The following is a 19,547-nucleotide window of genomic DNA, read 5'->3' as shown; positions in this document are numbered from 1 at the left end:
AGGTATTTCTGCAAAAGGAGAATTAACTGGTGTTTTAGATGTGACCAGATGCAAGGCAAGCTCTTATTGCCATGCCAGCATTTGCTATTCATGATGTTAGTATACAAAAATTAAGAAACACCCTGCCTGGGCCATTGGTGTCTACTAATTCATTGGAAAAGAAGACTGGAATCCACCACTTTCTTGGGCCTCATTCCCCTCTTTTCTGCCATAGCTGAGGACCACCTATCCCAGATGGCTGCTGTTATTGTTCAAAGAAACATCTTTAGAGCCTCAGCCCGGGAATAGCCCATAGCAGGCACCTGGTAAATGTTGGTTTTCACTGTCCTCTCTCAACACTAGGAAACTTGCTTCTCTCTCCCTGTGGATTTCCACAGGCAGGAGAGTATCCAGTGTTAAGTGGAGCTGGTATTTTCAGAAATGAAGCCCCTTTCCTTATTTGTGCCAGCCTGTTTTTTCTTGAGCATATGGGCATTGCATTATTACCCACTCTGTATTTTATTTGTATCTGTTAATGGTGGCCAGGTTCAGAGATACCACCCTATTTATTTCTAGAGGAGAGGTGAATTCATAAACTTCTTTTCTCATATTGAGAGGGGAGATCCCCCATGCCTCCTTCTATTTCACCTCCTCCCTCCCCCGCTTCCAGATGGGAAGGAGGGTGAAGAAGGAAAAATAAAACACAATAAAATACCAAGGATCTGGGAAAATGACTCCCTTTTTAGTTCCCAGCATCTCTGCTATCTGTTAACCTTGAAAGAGCTGCAAATGAATGTTATCCCTGCAGGCTGGAGCCCAGCACTGGTTCACGCCCCCATGTCTCCACAGACCAGGCTCCCTCCTGGAAACATCTCTGCCAACAAACAGCTTGTTGCTTTTGTCTTGTCTCTGCAAGCACCCTCCCCTGCTGGGAATGAGCAAATCAATGAAGCCAAAGGATTGTAAGGTCGGACATCCAGCAAATGGGCAATGACATAGTTCCACCTCAGTTTCCCCTTTAGTGTTGTAAGCCTGTAAAAGGGGAGAGAAGCTGCAGCTTGAGGAGCTCAGTAAATAAGACTGTGGCCCCCCGCAGCTTCTGGCTGAGTAGAAAGCCACTTCCTTCCTCAGTTAGGTGTTCGAGAAGTTTGTTCCCTGCCACTCCTGCTTCAATATCACTATCTCTAGGTAGGAAAGGGTTAATAGAGTTAGTGTGACAGTGTCCTATGGACAGCATAGACATCCCGTCCCCCGCCCACAAGCTGCAGAACCACCTGGTTTGTGGTCTTTGCCAGCCTCTCTTCATATCCCGATTCTGCAGGAACAGGTGCTTGAACATTAGGAGAAGGGGCTTAATCTTTGGATGGGGTTTCCTGAAAGGCACACCATTATTGGGACGCTAGCATTTGCCATTCATGACATTGGCATTTGGGGATCAAGAAACACAGGAAAGTTTTTCCAACCCCCCCCCATATTGACTGTTGGGATTTACTAATCCATTAGAAGAGAAGGCTCAAATCCATCATTTACTGACGCGTTGGGCTTAAGTTCCCTCCTCTTTGCCATAGCCAGGTACCACTTGTCCTAGATGGCTCCTATTTTGTTCAGAGGAACATCTCTAGAGCTGCAGGCCCAGGTATATCCCTTGGCAGGCACCTGGCAAATGGTGTTTTCATTTTCCTCTCTCGCACACTATGGAACATGCTGGTGCCCCTTTTGGACTTTTCCCTTTTGCCATCTCCTTGCACAGCTGTGCCTGTGCCTAGCGCCAACTTTGCCCAGGATCACCACTAATATCCACCTGCAAACATTTTAAATGCATAAGTTAGGCTTCTTATTGAGTTGAAATTTATTTTATTCCTGATGCTACAATATTATCCTTTGGATTGGTACCCAGTCCACAGTTTGTTTCAGTCATCCTGGTCGGGTGGGCCTTCTGAAATCCAGTTTGAGCCTCCCCTTAGCAAAGGACTTCCTAGGTCATGTTCCTGACCTGAGCAGCAGTTACTGCAAGACACTGCTGGGCTTTTTCCCACATCTGAAGGGCAGAGGTCCTGAGTAATTGCAGTGGGCAGGAGCTGAGTCATGCTTGATATCTCGCTGTGGTTTGGTATGTTGCTGATAGTCCCTGGAACCTGCCTCTTCCTAGATTAATTCCCTCCAGTGAGTGTGGTGACAGACCCATCAGGCAATGCCTTGATAACATTCCACTCTTTGAACTGTGTGAGTTCCTGTAAGAAAGGGAAAACCAGTTACAAGTGATCGTCTCCTATCTGGATGGCACTACTCTGTATAGGGCTGCCCTGTGGATTTTCACAGGGAAGGGAGTCCCCAGAGTTAAGTATAACTGGAATAGACAACAAAGGAATGGGGAATACACACAAGGGAACTGGTTGATGGCTAAGATAATATCATGGAGCCAATCTCATGCCTGTCTGGTAGTTTAGAGGTTAGAGCTCCAGTCTTTGAGCATCTGTGTCCATTGTTGAAAGTGTGTATACTATGATAAACACCAAAGGTGGAAGTCTTCAGTTAGCCTCCAGGCAGCTCTATTTTAGAGGTCTCTTTCTGTTCTTTTTTTTTTTTAGATGAAATAATGCTCTGTTGTCCAGGCTGGAGTGCAATGGCGTGATCTCATGGGTTCAAGTGATTCTCCTGTCTTAGCCTCCTCCTGAGTAGCTGGGATTACAGGCGTGCGCCACCATACCCAGCTAATTTTTTTGTATTTTTGTAGAGACAGAGCTTCACCATGTTGGCCAGGCTGGTCTCAAACTCCTGACCTCAAGTGAATCCACCTGCCTCCACCTCCTAAAGTGCTAGGATTACAGGCATGAGCCACCGCGCCCAGCCTTCTTTCTGTTCTTGAAAGAGAATACAGGAAGTCAGAGTATAACAAGATGTACAGTGAACTTAGATGATGCCAGGCCCTGTGCTGTGTGATTTACATTAATTACTTCATTTTAAAAATCTTTTTTTTTTTTGTTTGAGACAGAATCTCACTCTGTTGCCCAGGCTGAAGTGCAGTGGCATGATCTCGGCTTACTGCAACCTCCACCTCCTGGGTTCAAGCGATTCTCCTGCCTCAGCCTCCTGAGTAGCTGGGATTAAAGGCATGTGCCACCATGCCTGGCTAAGTTTTGTGTTTTTAGTAGAAATGAGATTTCACCATGTTGGCCAGGCTGGTCTTCAACTCCTGACCTCAGGTGATCAGCCTGCCTCCCAGAGTGCCGAGATTACAGGCATGAACCACTGTACCCGGCCCATTTTAAAATTCTCAATGTCTGTCATTATTATGATACCCTGTCTTACAGATAAAGAGACTGAAGCCCACAGATTTGGGTGAAGCAACTCACCCAAAGCTTCATAGTTAATAAATGAACTCAAGATTTAAGGTTAGACAGTTTGGCTCCAGAACATATACCATGGATCTTGACACCATTCTGTAGTTATTAGAGCACCCCATTTACAAAAAAAAGGATCCAGGTGATTGCATGACTTGCTCAATTTGGACAGCCAGTGAGTGGCAGAATTAAAACTGACACATAGGTCTCCTGACTTCAAATCCCGTTCTTTTTTCAGGCTGACATTTGTCTTATCCCAGGTCCTCTGGAGCAGTGCATCTCAGACTTGAATGCACATTGGGATCTCCTTAAGGATCTTGTTAAATCGCAGATTCTGATTGAGTACTTCTGTAAAGGGCCTGAAATTCTGCATTTCTAACAAGCTCCCAGGTGATGCTATTACTGCCGGTCCTTAGACCATGCTTTGAGTCAAAAGAAAATTTGAACAACCCTCTGGTTTAGCAGCTGTGGCTTCCAAGCAGGAGAATTTCCTTAAACACATATCTACCTGTACACACGCGCGCGCACGCACACACACACACACACACACACACACATAGCTGGTGTGTTCTCTGCGTCTCACTTCTGAGACCCCTTAATAATTCCCTTCTCGGGGTGAAGAGTCTAAGGCCCAAGGAGGTAAAAGACTCTTCAGGGAGTTATTAACAGACTGGAACTAGGACCCATTCTGCTTGACTTGTCCCCGAATGTTCCTCTCTCCCTGGTTCCTTCCTCTATTGCATGAGGGATTCTGGGGAGAACAGTAATAAAGGAATGGGCATTTTTCAATGTCACATTATTTATGACTTTGCAGGAAAAAACAGGCTGATCTTCATTCCAGGTCTTCCTGCCTGCCATGCTGTACTGAACACATGATTTAGCTGCCCGGGAGGACCCAACTGTACTGAGCCTAGGAAAAGGGTCAAAATGGTTCCCTTCAGAAATCTGCCTGCCCATGCAGCTATCATCCTGGGGAAAATGAAGCTACAGCAACCTCTCAGATGCTCAGACACCATTTGTAAGCCCAGTTGCCTGCCCACAAACTCCAGGAACTACCAGCAACTAGATGCATACTACAACTTTTGTACTATTCTGGTTAGGCCAAACTACTGATTAGACCCAAAATTTAATGGCTCAGATAAAATCTCTTTCTTGCTCACATAAGAATCAACTATGGGTATTCTATATTGACAGGCAGCGCCGCTTCTGTAGACCCAGATGACAACCCAGCGTGTTGTCATCTCTGCCTTCTTCAAAATGGCTTCCAAGGCACTCTTGTCATCATCATTCCTAGAAGGGAGAAAGAACATGGATGAGCATAGCTCAGGGGTTACAACTAGCTTTCAGGATTGCTATGGTCAGGAAATTGTTTCTGTCACCCAGCGGTCAGAAAACTGCAGAAAGACATTGCTGATAGCATGAGTACCTCATTGGCCCTAAGATGATTAGCTTAGAAAGGAGTTTAACAGGGTGCTATGAAAACTCACACTGCTCCTCCTGCTAGAGGAAAAGTATGGCTTCTAGCTCCCTTGTCTCTTCCAAATTTTGTTCAGAGACATTGCATTAGCAAGGGAGTCTGAGAAATATTGTCTCAAGGCCTCCAGCCTCTTAAATCCAGGGAAGAGAATAAGAATGGGAACGTTGTGGAGTGTCAATAGACAATACCTGGTGCATCAATTCACATTAAAGTTGAAAGATTTGTCTCCCTTTTCTTCCTTCCAAACTGAAGTAAAAGTGCAGAACTCTCTAGTATCACTGCAAACCGAGGCATCGGCTGCTGAGGCAAGCAGCAATGGTTTGTGTCATGAAATTTTCTTTTCCAGGCCTTAGACTCCCTGTATGTAAAGTTAGCCCTCATTTATGTTACCCATTATTCTTGTTGCCACGGTTTAAATGTGTCTCCCAGATTTCATGTGCTGGAAAGTTAATCCCCAGTGAAACATTGTTTAGATGGGGCCTTTAAGTTTAAGAGACGATTAGGTCACGAGGGCTTTGCCCTCATGAATCGATTAATGTGGAAGTGGGTTCATTATTGTGGGAGTGGAATTCTTATAAAGGATGAGTTTGTACCCCTCTCTTGTTCTGTCTCTCCTCTGTAATGCCTTCTGCCATGTTATGATACAGCAAAAGGGTCCTCATCAGATGTGATGTGGCCTTTCAGTCTTGGACTTCCCAGCCTCCAGAACCATGATCCAAATAAATTCTGTTAACTAAAAAGTACCCAGTCTCCAAACACCACATGTTATCACTCATAGGTGGGTGTTGAACAATTAGAACATGTGGACACACGGAGGGGAGCATCACATACTGCGATCAGTTGTGGGGAGCTAGAGGAGGGACAGTGGGGGATGGGGAGGGTGGGGAGGGATAACGAGGGGAGAAATACCAGATATAGGTGATGGGGGGATGGAGGCAGCAAACCACCTTGCCATGTATGTACCTATGCAACAATCCTGCATGATCTGCACATGTACCCCAGAACCTAAAGTACAATTAACAAAAAAAAGATACTGTTCAACATATTAAAGTGAGATGGAGGGAGAAAAGAATCGTGACCCTATTGAATAGTTTATACTAAATTTTTATAAATTATTGAAAATGTAGTTTTACAAATGAATTATTGCAACTGTCATTGTTAGTTATTTTTGCTTAATAATATATTGTAAAACATCTGAAAAATGAGGTATGTATAAGAAATCTGAAAAATATAATGGTGACTACAAATATAAAACATAGATTCATAGTTTAAAAAAAATTACCCTGTCTCTGGTATTCTGTTATAGCAGCATACAATGGACTAAGCAGAAAATTGGTACTGAGAAGTGGCAACTGTTATAACAAATACCTGAAAATGTGGAAGCACCTTTGAAATTGGGTAATGGTTAGAGGCTGGAAGAATTTAGAAGGGCAGCCCATTTTCCCCTTGGTCATCAGGCCCAATCACCCCAACCGTACGTAACTGCCTTCTTTGCCTGTTGATTTAGAGGCGTGAGGAGCCCAAAGCAGCTGGATGGCAGTCTTTACTTCCAGTTCAGTGGAATCCTTGTTGTGTCTCCTAGCGGAAAGCATTCCTTCCTTTGAAACGAAGATCTCTAGACCAGTAGAACATAAAGTTGCAGAGATTGGAAGCCAAAGTTTTGCTACTGGATCTCTAGTGGTGGGTCATGCCATTCTCATTTCCATCCCTTGATTCTTGGCTTCTTCTGAGATAGCTGATTGGGTCACACACCTAATCTCTTCAGCAAAAAGGTATCTAGTGCACCTCTGTCTGGAACATATATTCCCAACGGTGAATTTTCTTTTTTTTTCCCCCCGACAGTGCATTTTCTAATTTTAGCATCTTTTGCAAACTGGGTAGGCAAAGAACCTCCCAAATCATCAAATGTTCATTCTGTTTTGTTTAACAATTTCTTTCTCAATTTGTCTCTTTCCTTCTGCATTTTACTTTAAGCAGCAAGAAGAAACTAGGCCACACTTTTAACACTGCTTGGAAATCTCAACCACATCCCCAGATTCATCACTTAGAAGTTCTGCTTTCTAACCAACTGTGGAATACAATTCAGCCAAGTTTCCTGCCACTCTGTAACAAGGATCACTTTTTCTCCATTCCCAATGACACGTCCCTCATTTCCTCGGCATTCTTACTAGAAGTGCCTTTATTGTTCATATTTTTGTCAACATTCTGCATAACAACATATGTGTTCTCTAGGATGATAGAAACCTTCTCCACCATACTCCCCATCTCCTCCTGAGCTCTGACGTGAATTGCCTTCATGTTTATATTTCTACAAACAATCATTTCAAGGCAATCTGGAATTTTTCCATCATGCTTCTTAAACTTTTCCCAGCCTCTGTCCGGTACTCAGTTCCACAGCCATTTCCACATTTTTAGCTATTTGTTACTCCAGCACTCTGCTTCCTAGTACGAAAATCTTTATTAGTTTTCCAGGGTTGCTATAACAAATTACCACAAATTTAGTGGCTTAAAAAGAGAAATTTACAGCTGGGCGTGGTGGTTCACACCTGTAATCTCAGCACTTTGGGAGGTTGAGGTGAGAAGATCACGAGATCAAGAGATCGACACCATCCTGGCCAACATGGTGAAACCCCATCTCTGCTAAAAATACAAAAGTTAGCTGGGCCTGGTGGCATGTGCCTGTAATCCCAGCTACTTGGGAGGCTGAGGCAGGAGAATTGCTTGAACCTGGGAGGCGGAGGTTGCAGTGAGCCAAGATCATGCCACTGCACTCCAGCCTGGCGCCTGGTGATAGAGCAAAACTCTGTCTCAAAAAAATAAAAACAAAAAAAAAAAGAGAGAAATTTGCTTTCACACAGTTCTGGAGGGCAGAAGTCTAAAATTAAGGTTTGACAGGATTACAGTTCTTCCAGAGGTGCTGGGGAAGGATGCTTTCTATTCTTCCACCTTCTGGCGGCTCTGAGGATTCCTTGGCTCATGGCTACATAACGCCAGTCTCTGCTTCTGTCTTTACGTGGTATTCTCCTCTTCTCTGTCTTCTCTTCTTAATCTCTAATAAGGACATTTGTCATTGGGTTTAGAAACGATCTGAATGATCTTGAATAATCGAATCTCAGGATCCTTAATTAATTACTTTTGCAAAGATCCCTTTTCCAAATAAGGCTACATTCACAGGTTCTAGGGGTTAGGATATATCTTTCTGGGAAATACCATTCAACTCACAATATTAATCTAGATACACCAACCTTCTTTTGATTAGTATTTGCATTATATATTATATTCCATCATTTTGCCTTTCATCTCTGTGTTTTCGTATTAACGATACATTTCCTGTAAACTACATATAGTTACCTTTCTTTTTAAAATCCTTCCTTACAGTTTGCACTTCATCATAGTTACTGACACATGTTTCAGTATACCATACCGTCTTACTACTTGTCACCTGTTTTGTCTCCCATCATTTGTTCCTTTTTTCCCTCCTTTCCTGACTTTTGGATTAATCAATTAACTTTTATTATTCCATTTCCCTTCTTTTACTTTCTTAGTTTTGCTTTCTTTAATCACTATTTTAATGGTCCTAGAGGTTATGATGGCATCTGGTTCTTACCTCAGGGCCATAACACTAAGATCACCCACATGTTCCCCTTAAATAACACATCTCAATGGACTAGTGACTACCACCCTATTAACTAGTCATGGGAGCACTGTCATGCATTTGGTATTTTTAACTTTGGGGGATGCTATCACTCACTGCCGCAGAAGGCCTGGCACCTGCCGAATCCGCTGTAGACGTAATAAGATTTGATTTCTGCCAAATCGATTGTAGAAGCTGAGCTTATATTGAATATTCTGGGCTGGCATAATAACCGTAAGTTTTAATTAATTCACGCTTGAGGGACATAACAATTAATCAATAGGCGCTCATGCATGTATGCACAATTTCAAGAACTATTGCTGATGAAATCTGCAAACCCTTCCTTCCCCAATCTCTGACTTGACCATAAACCTAGGTAAACATACCCTTGCCAAACCCCAAAAACAAGAAACTAAAGTGCAACCGAGTCAGAGCTTAGAAATCATATTTTGACGAAGAACACCTCAACAACTAGCCCTGTTGAGGGCTATATTGATTGATATAATTTTTCTAAAAAATCTAAGACCCTCCTACCAAATCAACACTCCATTTTATATAATAGATATAATAGCTAAAATTTTCACCCTAATACTAATATAATACCTTGAGCGTATCCATCTGAAAGCACTGCCCCATTATATCATACCCTAAATTAAATATACTCTAATTATAACTAATCCTCCCAGCCAAACCTCTGCCAAATAGCCTTAAAGACCCTGAATTTCCAGTACTGTAAACGACTATTCACACTTATTTCTTCCTTTTTCATATCTTAACTTTTCCACTAAGTATTTATGTAGTTAATGTAGCTTAATCATGCAAAGCAAGACATTGAAAACATCTAGGTGGGTCCACATCACATCATAAACACATAGGTTTGGTCCTGGCCTTTTTATTAGCTCTTAGTAAGATTACATACGCAAGCATCCCCACCCCAGTGAAAATGCCCTCTAGACCACCCAGATCAAAAGGAGTAGGTATCAAGCACGCACAAATGCATCTCAAAATGCCTTAACCACACCCCCATGGGAAACAGCAGTGATCAATTTTTTTTTTTAAGACAGACTCTCAATCTGTCACCCAGTCTGGAGTGCAGGTGCGATCTCGGCTCACTACAACCTCTGCCTCCTGGGTTCAAGCGATTCTCCTGCCTCAGCCTCCCGAGTAGCTTGGACTACAGGTGTGCACCACCACACCCAGCTAATTTTTTGTATTTTTTTTTTTTTAGTAGAGAAGGGCTTTCATCGTATTAGCCAGTATGGTCTTGATCTCCTGACCTTGTGATCCCCCCACCTCAGCCTCCCAAAGTGCTGGGATTATAGGCGTGAGCCACCATGCCTGGCCTGAGAAATCTTTAGTAACAAACAAAAGTTTGACCAAGCTACATTAACATTTAAGTTTGGTTAATTTCATGCCAGCCACCCCAGCCATACGATTAACCTGCACTAATAGAACTCAGTGTAAAGAGTGTTTAAGGTCTCAGTAAAGATAAACCCCATCTAAGTTGTTAAAAACTCCAGCTGAAATAAAATATACAAAGAAAGTGTCTTTAATATCCTGAAGACACAATAGCTAAGACCCAAACGGGGATTAGATACCCCACTATGCTTAACCCTAAACTCTAATAGTTACATTCACAAAACCATTCACCAGAGTACTACAAGCAACAGCTTAAAACCTAAAGGACTTGCGGTGCTTTATAGCCCTCCAGAGGAGCCTGATCTATAATTAATAAACCCTGATACACCTCACCACTTGTTGCCCCCAGCCTATATACCGCCATCTTCAGCAAACCCTTAGGAGGCTATAGAGTACGCACAAATACACACATATAAATGTTAGGTCAAGGTGTAGCCCATGAGCTGGCAAAAAATGGACTACATTTTCTATGTCCAGAAAATCTCACGACAACCTTTATGAAGTCTAAGGGCTCAAGGAGGATTTAGCAGTAAATCAAGAACAGAGTGCTTGGTTGAATAAGGCCATGAAGCACACACACATCACCCGTCACCCTTCTCAAATATTACTCTAGAAATCACTATTAGTAATAAATTTCTACACACGTACAGAAGAGATAAGTCATAACATGGTAAGCATACTGGAAAGAGCGCTTGTAGTGTAGCTTACACCGGGAAGATTTCATCATGACCTGATCACTTTGAGTCAACTCTAGCCCCAAACCTCACTAAAAATATTATCAAAATATCTTAACCAAGCCATTTATCTTAGACAAAAGTATAGGCAATAGAAATTTTTATCCTGGTGCAATAGATATAGCACCATAAGGGAAAAATGAAAGACCTGTATCAAGTACTAAAAAGCAAAGACAAGCCCTTATGCCTTATGCATAATGTATTCACCAGAAATAACTTTACACAGAGAACTATAGCCAAGTCCGCCGAAACCAGACGGGCTAACCAAGAACGGCTGAAAGAGCACACTCACCTATGTGGCAAAATTGTGGGAAGATTCATGAGTAGCGGTAATAAGCCTACCAAGCCTGGTGATAGCTGGTTGTCCAAGATAGAATCTTAGTTCAACTTTAAACTTACCCACAGAATTACTTAATCTCCCTGCAAGCTTAACTGTGAGTCTAAAGAGGGACAGCTCTTTAGACCCTATGAAACAACCTTCCTACAGAGAGTGAAAAATATTACTACCATAATTGGCCCAAAAGCAGCCACCAATTAAGAAAGTGTTTGAGCTCAATATCTAACTATCTTAAATTCTAATTACTCTACTGAACTTCTAACATTATATTGGACTAATCTGTTACTTAATAGAAGCAGTAATGTGATTATGAGTCACATAAAGACATTCTCCATTGCATAAGCTTACATCAGACCAGAATAACCCACTGACACTTAACAGCCTAATATTAATAAACGATATAATAAGCACGCTATTATTTATACTGTTAACCCAACACAAGTATGCTCTAAGGAAAGATCACAAAAAGTAAAAGGAACTCGGTAAATCATACCGCTCCTGTTTACCAAAAACATCACCTCTAGCATTACCAGTATTAGAGGCAGTGCCTGCCCAGTGACATATGTTTAACGGCCGTGGTATCCTGACCGTGCAAAGGTAGCAAAATCACTTGTTCCCTAAATAGGGACTGGTATGAATGGCCACACGAGGGTTCAGCTGTCTCTTACTTTTAATCGGTGAAATTGACCTATCTGTGAAGAGGCGAATATAAACAAATAAGACCAGAAGACCCTATGGAGCTTTAATTCACTAATGCAAATAACTCAAGCCTACAGGCCCTAGCCTACTATCCCTGCATTAAAACTTTTGTTTGGGGTGACCTTGGAGCATAATTCAACTCCAAACAATCTAAACTAAGATCGCAAAACGCGCTAGTCTAAGTGAATTAATGCACATTGACCCAATAATTTGATCAACGGAATAAATTACCCTAGGGATAAGAGCGCAAACCTATTCTAGAGTCCATATCGACAATAGGGTTTACGACCTCAATGTTGGATCAGAACATCCTAATGGTGTAGCCGCTATCAATGGTTTGTTGTTCAACAATTAAAGTCCTACATGATCTGAGTTCAGGCTGGAGTAATCCAGGTTAGTTTCTATCTATTAATATTTCTCCTAGCACAAAAAGACAAGAGAAATAGGGTCCACTTCATAAAGTGCCCTCACTCCATAGATGATGCTAGCTCAATCTAACAAATCATCACACACACTACCTAAGAACAGGGTTTGCTAAGATGGCAGAGCCCAGCAATTGCATAAATCTTAAAACTTTATAATCAGAGGTTCGACTCCTCTTCTTAACAACATGCCTATAATGAACCTTCTCCTACTCATTATCCCCACTCTTACTGCTATAGAGGTCCTTACACTCTTCGAACAAAAAATCTTAGGCTATACAGAATTACTCAAAGGACCCAACATTGTAGGTCCCTATGGGCTGCTTCAACCATTCACTGATGCCACCTTTGATTTATTAGTCCACTACAGATAGTATATTTACTACTTCCTCAACAATGCAATGATGTAAAATATTTCAACTAAATTAATCCCCCCATATTTTGTACTATTGTTGCTGCATGTCAGTTCTACATATATTTTAAGACTTCCAGTACATTATGATAATTGTTTAATACAATCAGTATTCATATAGATCGACCTACATATTTATCCTTTTCAGTATTCTTTATTCCTTTTTGCGTTTTCATATTTTGGGGATCATTATTTTCTAACCTGAATAAATATTTTTAGTATTTATTTTAGTGTAGGTCTGTTGACGATTAATTGTATCTGTTTTGATTTTTCTGAGACTAGTTTTATTTGATGTTTATTTTATTTTATTATTTTAAGATAGACTCTGACTCTCTTACCCAGGCCGGAGTGCTGTGGCACAATCTTGGCTCACTGTAACCTCTGCCTCCCAGGTTCAAGAGATCCCCCTGCCTCAGCCTCCTGAGTAACTGGGACTACAGGCATGTGCCACCACACCTGGCTAATTTTTTGTATTTTAGTAGAGATGGGGGTTTCACCATCTTGGCCAGGATGGTCTCGATCTCCTGACATCATGATCTGCCCGCCTCAGTCTCCCAAAGTGCTGGGATTGCAGGAATGAGCCACTGCTCCGGGACTTTTAATGGTCATTTTAAAGGATATTTTCACTGGGAGTATAATTCTGGGTTAGCAGCTAAAAATAAAACTCAATTTTCTGACCTACTTTATTATACATCAAGAGTTGGACTTGTGACAGTTCTGTCTAATAATGAGCAAGTGGAATTATCTGGAGAGGACATTTGTTTTTTGACACAGGGTCTCACTCTGTCACCCAGGCTGGATTGCAGTGGCATGATCACAGCTCACTGCAGCTACCATCTTCTGGTTTTAAGCAATCCTTCCAACTCAGCCTCCTGAATAGCTGGAACTGCAGGCCACCACACCAGGCTAATTTTTGTATTTTTCTGTAGAGATGCGGTCTTGCCATGTTGCCCAGGCTGATCTGAAACTCATGGGCTCAAGCAATCCTTCTGCCTCAGCCTCCCAGAGTGCTGGTATTACAGGTGTGAGCCACCACACCCGGCCAGAGAGTGCATCATTCCCCAATAAAAAAGCAAAACCTGGAAAGGAGAACATATTTTTGCCATTAACTTCTTTATTCTTCCTTATTCTTGCCTGAAATGTAGACAATACCTGGTGTAGGCCAGTCATCTTGTAACAGTGAGGCAAAAAGCATGAGGACAAACTAAGAGCTGCTAAATAGTAATAATCTGGGTCCCCCGGACAGGATCATTGAGCCATTGCCTTAGTCCCAGACTGGCTATACCCAGACTCCTTATCAGGTGAGCTAACTAATCATCTTGTTTTTGTAGGCCATTGTGAGTGGGCTTTATGGAATGTGTTACTCGTAGCTGTAACACATTCAATAAATTAAAGTCCCTAAATTCATAGTGATACTTCATAAACATAAAAAGTAAAGATTAAAAGGAAAAAAGGCAAAAGCTCTTTGTTTTGTCTTATAATGGATTTCAGGTTAACACACTCTCAGATGGAAAGCTGTATACAGAAAGCTTATTGGAAAGAGATCTGTAGAGAAACATCTGTAAGAGGGTGTGGAAGACAAGATTGGTCAGAGAGAGAAGTCGACCTACAATGCAGTTACAACTGAGGCCTAAGGCAAGTCTACAGAGAGCTCTGGAGCTGAGACGGCCCTTCGGAGTTGCCTCAAATTAAGGCGAGTTTGTACAGTCATGCACTGCCTAAGAATGTTTTAGTGACTGTCAGACCGCATATACGACGGTGATCCCACAGATTATAATGAAGCTGAAAAATTCGTATCATCTAGTGACATTGTAGCTGTCATAACATCTTAGCATGATGCACTACCTTCTCTACTTTTAGATATGTTTGTGTACACAAATACCATTGCGTGACAATTGCCTGTAGTATCCAGTACAATCATATGCTGTACTGGTTTGTAGCCTAGGAGCAATAGGCTGTATCATGTAGCCTAGGTGTGTTGTAGATGATACCATCTAGGTTTGTGGAAGTACACTCTATGATGTTCGCACATGGAGGAAACTGTCTAACGGAACGTATCTCAGAATGTAGCCCCATCATAAGCCATGCACGACTTGTATTTCTACATCGGATCCTCACTGACTATTGCCGGTTCCTTGATGGGTAAAAGAGGTGGGTAACCTTGAGTAAAGCAGTTCCCTGTAGCCAAGGGCAGTTAGAAGTGAGGGACACAGCTGTGAAGTCAGTAGCTGATTTTCCCAGAAGTTGGGGGGATAGTGCGTTGGCCCTGTAGAGGAGATCTGAGCAGAGCACACAGTTTTTACTACAGCCATTATTTATAAAAGAATGCTACCTAATAAATATAAAAATAATTGTGTAATTAGTAAATCACTATTTTACAAGCTTCAGTGTAATAATCGATTCAGGCAAAGATCCTTGAGGGATGTTAAAAAAAATTCAATAAAAGTTGTTTTGGAACAGGATGCTAACATTCTACTCTCTGAAATGTCAGTCCACAAATGACTTGCTAGTTAGAAAATTTTGCATCATCACAGTGGTTGCACAATATTACCCATGAAGCATTCTTGGTCATTATTAAATATTCTTGTTAAAAATGCTTAACCTGAAACTGTTCAAACCTCTAGACCTAACTTCAAGTCTATAGAAAATACAGGAGATAAAGGAAAAGTCAGATGACATCAGGAGGAAACAATTAGATGATAGAGAATGTGGGACGTTCTACAACATAACTGGCCTGGTTTCTTTAACAAGTCAGTACTGGACTAATGGGCCAATGCAAGGTATTAATGGTAGTGCAGTTTTTTTGGGTTTTGGTTTTTTTGAGACAAGAGCTTACTCTGTCACCCAGACTGGAGTGCAGTGGTATGATCATGGCTTATTGCAGCCTGGACCTCCCTGGCTCAAGCAATCCTCCCACTTCAGCCTCTCAAGTAGCTGGGACTATAGGCATGCACCACCACACCCAGCTAATTAAAAAAATATATATTTTTGTAGAGATGGGGTCTCCCTATGTTGCCCAGGCTGGTCTCAAATTCCTGGGCTCAAGCAATCATCCTGCCTTGGCCTCCCGAAGCATTGGAATTATAGGCATGAGCCATAGCACCTGGCCTGTAGTATAGTTTTTGATCTCCCTGAATACTATCTTAAAACCATTATGATAGCAAAAGAACCACTGTGATAGCAAAGAAAAAATTTCCCAGATTACATTATGGGAACAAAACGAGGTGATAAGCATCCCCAGGAATGCCAGAATGCAAATGGTTGCCACCAAACCATTGACCATCGCAAGACCTTTATAGGTCCTATGCAGGTTTAGCAGCAATGCAGAGAAATAGTGGAAAGAATATAGAGATGTTCTGGCCAGGCGCAGTGGCTCACACCTGTAATCCCAGCACTTTAGGAGGCTGAGGTGGGTGGATCACCTGAGGTCAGGAGTTCAAGACCAGTCTAGCCAACATGGTGAAACCCCTGTCTCTGTTAAAAATGCAAAAATTAGCAAAGTGTGGTGGGGTGCACCTGCAGTCCCAGCTACTCAGGAGGCCAAGGCAGGAGAATTGCTTGAACCTGGGAGGCGGAGCTTACAGTGAGCCAAGATGGCACCATTGCACTCCAGTCTGGACAACAAGAGTGAAACTCAGTCTCAAAAAAAAAGAAAAAAAAAGGCCAAGGGCAGTGGCTCATGCCTGTAATCTCAGCATTTTGGGAGGCTGAGGTGGGTGGATCACGAGGTCAAGAGATCGAGACCAGAGAGAGATCCAAGATGGCCAATCACTAGCAGCTCAGGCTTGTAGCTCCCAGTGAAAGTGCAGAGAATGAGAGAATGCCACACTTTCAGACGAATTTTTGTTGCTCAAGGACCAGGAGATTCCCAGCGGAGGAGCCCCACAGGTGGCCAGCGCGATTCTTGCAGCTGGCACGGCAGTTTTGCCGGTGTCCCGGCGCAGTGGTTCTCGGTACAGAGTAAACAGGACTGGGTCCCCTTTTGGTCGGCGTTCGGAACTCCGGGAAGGGGCAGAGCTGCCCAGTCAGCTAATTGAAGAAGGGATTCAGGAGAGAAGACAGACCGGAGACTCCCAGACAGAAAAGCACCAAGAATCTTGATGCCGCTGTTTTAGCCGGTGCGGTGGGTTGCTCAGATTTTGGCACTGGGAATTAACAAGTTGGACATCCACTCAGAGACCTAATTTGAAAGTTGGTAATTACAAAGACAACAGGTGGATAAATTTACAATGATGGGAAGAAACCAGAGTAAAAAGGCTGAGAATACTCAAACTCAGAATGCCTCTCCCTCTACAGAGGATCACAGTTCCTCATCAACAGGGGAACAAGGCCTGATGGAGAACGAGTGCATTCCATTAACAGAATTAGGCTTCAGAAGGTGAATAATAAGAAATTTCCGTGAGTTAAAAGAACATGTTCAAGCCCAATGTAAAGAAACTAAGAACTTTGAAAAAAGGTTTGATGAAATCCTAATGAGAATAGACAATTTAGAGAGGAATATAAGTGAATTAATGGAACTGAAGAATACAATACGAGAACGCCGAGAAGTATGCACAGGTTTAAACACTCGAATTGATCAAGCAGAAGAAAGGATATCAGAGGTCAAAGACCAACTTAATGAAATGAAACGAGAAGACAAGATTAGAGAAGAAAAAGTAAAAAGGAATGAGCAAAGTCTCCAAGAAATATGGGACTATGTGAAAAGACCCAATTTACATTTGATAGGTGTACCTGAATGCCATGAAGAGAATGAATCCAAGCTGGAAAATATTCTTCAGGATATTATTCAGGAAAACTTTCCTAACCTAGTAAGGCAGGACAATACTCAACTCCAGGTAATACAGAGAACACCACAAAGATATTCCTCAAGTAGAGCAACCCCAAGACACATAATCGTTAGATTCACCAGGGTTGAAATGAAGGAGAAAATTCTAACGGCAGCTAGAGAGAAAGGTCAGGTTACCCATAAAGGGAAGCCTATCAGACTTATAGCAGATCTCTCAGCAGAAACCCTACAAGCCAGAAGAGAGTGGGGGTAAATATTCAATATCCTCAAAGAAAAGAATTTTCAACCCAGAGTCTCATATCCAGCCAAACTAAGGTTTATAAATGAAGGAAAAGTAAAATTTTTCACGAACAAGCAAGCACTCAGAGATTTCATCACCACCAGGCCTGCTTTACAAGAGCTTCTGAAAGAAGCACTATACACAGAAAGGAACAACCACTATCAGTCATCCCAAAAACTTACCAAAAGGTAAAAAGTATCTCCATAATGAAGAATTTATACCAACTAATGGGCTAATGGGCAAAATAGCCAGCTTGCATTAAATGATAATATTAAACTCACAAATATCAATATTAATCCTGAATTTAAATGGATTAAACGCCCCAATCAAAGACATAGACATGCAAACTGAACAAAAAGTCAAAACACATTGGCACTCTGTATCCAGATCCATCTCATAAGCAAGGACACACAAAGACTCAAAACAAAAGGTTGGAGGAAGACTCACCAGTCAAATGGAGAGGAAAAAAAAAACCAAAAAACAGGAGTTGTAACTTTTGTCTCTGACAAAATAGACTACAATAGCAACAAAGACTAAAAGAAACAAAGAAGGACATTACATAATGGTAAAAGGATCAATACAACAACAGGAGTTAATGATCATAAATATATATGCACCCAATACAGGAGCACCCAGATACATAAGACAAGTTTTCAATGACTTATAAAGAGACTTGGACTCCCAAACAATAATAGCGGGAGACTTTGACACCACATTGTTAATATTCGACAGATCAACGAGATAGAAAAATAACAGGGGCATCTATGATTAGAACTCGGACCTGGAACAAGTAAACTCAGTGAATATCTCTAGAATTCTTCACCCCAGGTCCACAGAACATACATTTTTCTCAGTATCACATTACACCTATTTTGAAAGTGACCACATAATTGGAAGTAAATTACTCTTCAGCATTTGCATAGCATTTCACAGACTTAAATGAAACATTGGTTGGCTGTTTGTTTGTTATTTTCTTCCCTTATTCCTTCCTGTCTCTGCTGTTAAGCACAATTATCGGCATAAAAGAGGTTTTTAATACCTATTTTTAGATTGCATTCCAGCCTGGGCAATAGAGCAAGACTCCTGTTCTCTCTCCCCCTTTTGTCTTTCTCTTTCTTTCTTTCTTTAAAAAAAAAGAAAAGAAAAGAAAGAGAGAAAAAAAAAGAGATCAAGACCAGCCTGGCCAACATGGTGAAATCCCGACTGTACTAAAAATACAAAAATTAGCCGGGCGTGGTGGCACGCACCTACGGTCCCAGCTACTTGGGAGGCTGAGGCAGAAGAATAGCTTGAACCCAGGAGGCGAAGGTTACAATGAGCCAAGATTGCGCCACTGCACTCCAGCCTGGCGACAGAGCAAGACTCTGTCTCAAAAAAAAGAATATAGGGATGTTCTGATGGCCCTAAGAGCCCAAGAACACTGAATTTGCAAATACTCCCCAGCTCAATTACTTACTGTCTCAGTTTCTATAACAGGAGTGACTCCTGGTACCAGTTTCCTCACCTGACCACCTGTCCACTTGGGTCGAGACCCTTCAAGATTCTTCCAGCTGGCTGCCTTCTTGGCCTCTGGGAAAAACCCACACAGCCTCACTCCAAGAAACCCTGAACATACACACTGTCTGGACTTGCTTTCCTCACCCTGCCATGTCGGGCTGCCACACCAGTCTCCTCTCTACAGGTTTGTTCAGGTAGGAGCAGTCATCAGTCTCTATCCTCATCTACAATCTAAAACGCTGAGGACATGTCAAGCTTTACCAAAAACTCCTTCAAACTGTACTCCAGAGACAGAATTGGGTAGGTTTATACGTTTCTATAGCTCAGCAGTTGGAGCGGAAGCAGATGTCAGTCTCTCAACTTCCCTTATTCTGAGTTGTCTTGGGGAGCCTCTCTTAGCTTGAGTGGTGGTGGTGATGTCCATAGCAAAGTGGCAAAGTGCTCTCTACTGCAAGATTTTCTTACAAACGTTGTTTTTTTTTTTTTTTTTCAAAAAAAGGAATCTGCAACCTACTCTCACATAGGTTGGA

General features: G+C 42.0%; 1 long non-coding RNA gene across 4 annotated transcripts; it reads right to left on the bottom strand.

The window, feature by feature from the left end:
* Positions 1–1,816: 1,816 nt before the first annotated feature.
* On the bottom strand, positions 1,817–19,298 carry LOC144581208 (uncharacterized). 4 transcript variants are annotated; one of them, XR_013531770.1, is made up of 3 exons: positions 19,025–19,298; positions 4,481–4,610; positions 1,817–2,210 (listed from the first exon to the last, which is right to left on the bottom strand). It is a non-coding gene; the product is annotated as an uncharacterized LOC144581208 (long non-coding RNA). The 4 variants fall into 4 exon arrangements; XR_013531768.1 differs by having other exon boundaries at positions 19,162–19,298; XR_013531769.1 differs by lacking the exon at positions 4,481–4,610.
* Positions 19,299–19,547: the final 249 nt, after the last annotated feature.

Source organism: Callithrix jacchus, chromosome X (genome assembly GCF_049354715.1).
Source record: "Callithrix jacchus isolate 240 chromosome X, calJac240_pri, whole genome shotgun sequence".
Lineage (NCBI taxonomy): Eukaryota > Metazoa > Chordata > Mammalia > Primates > Cebidae > Callithrix > Callithrix jacchus.
The sequence above is the reverse complement of the archived record's forward strand: the minus strand, read 5'-3'. Positions and strand labels throughout refer to the sequence as shown.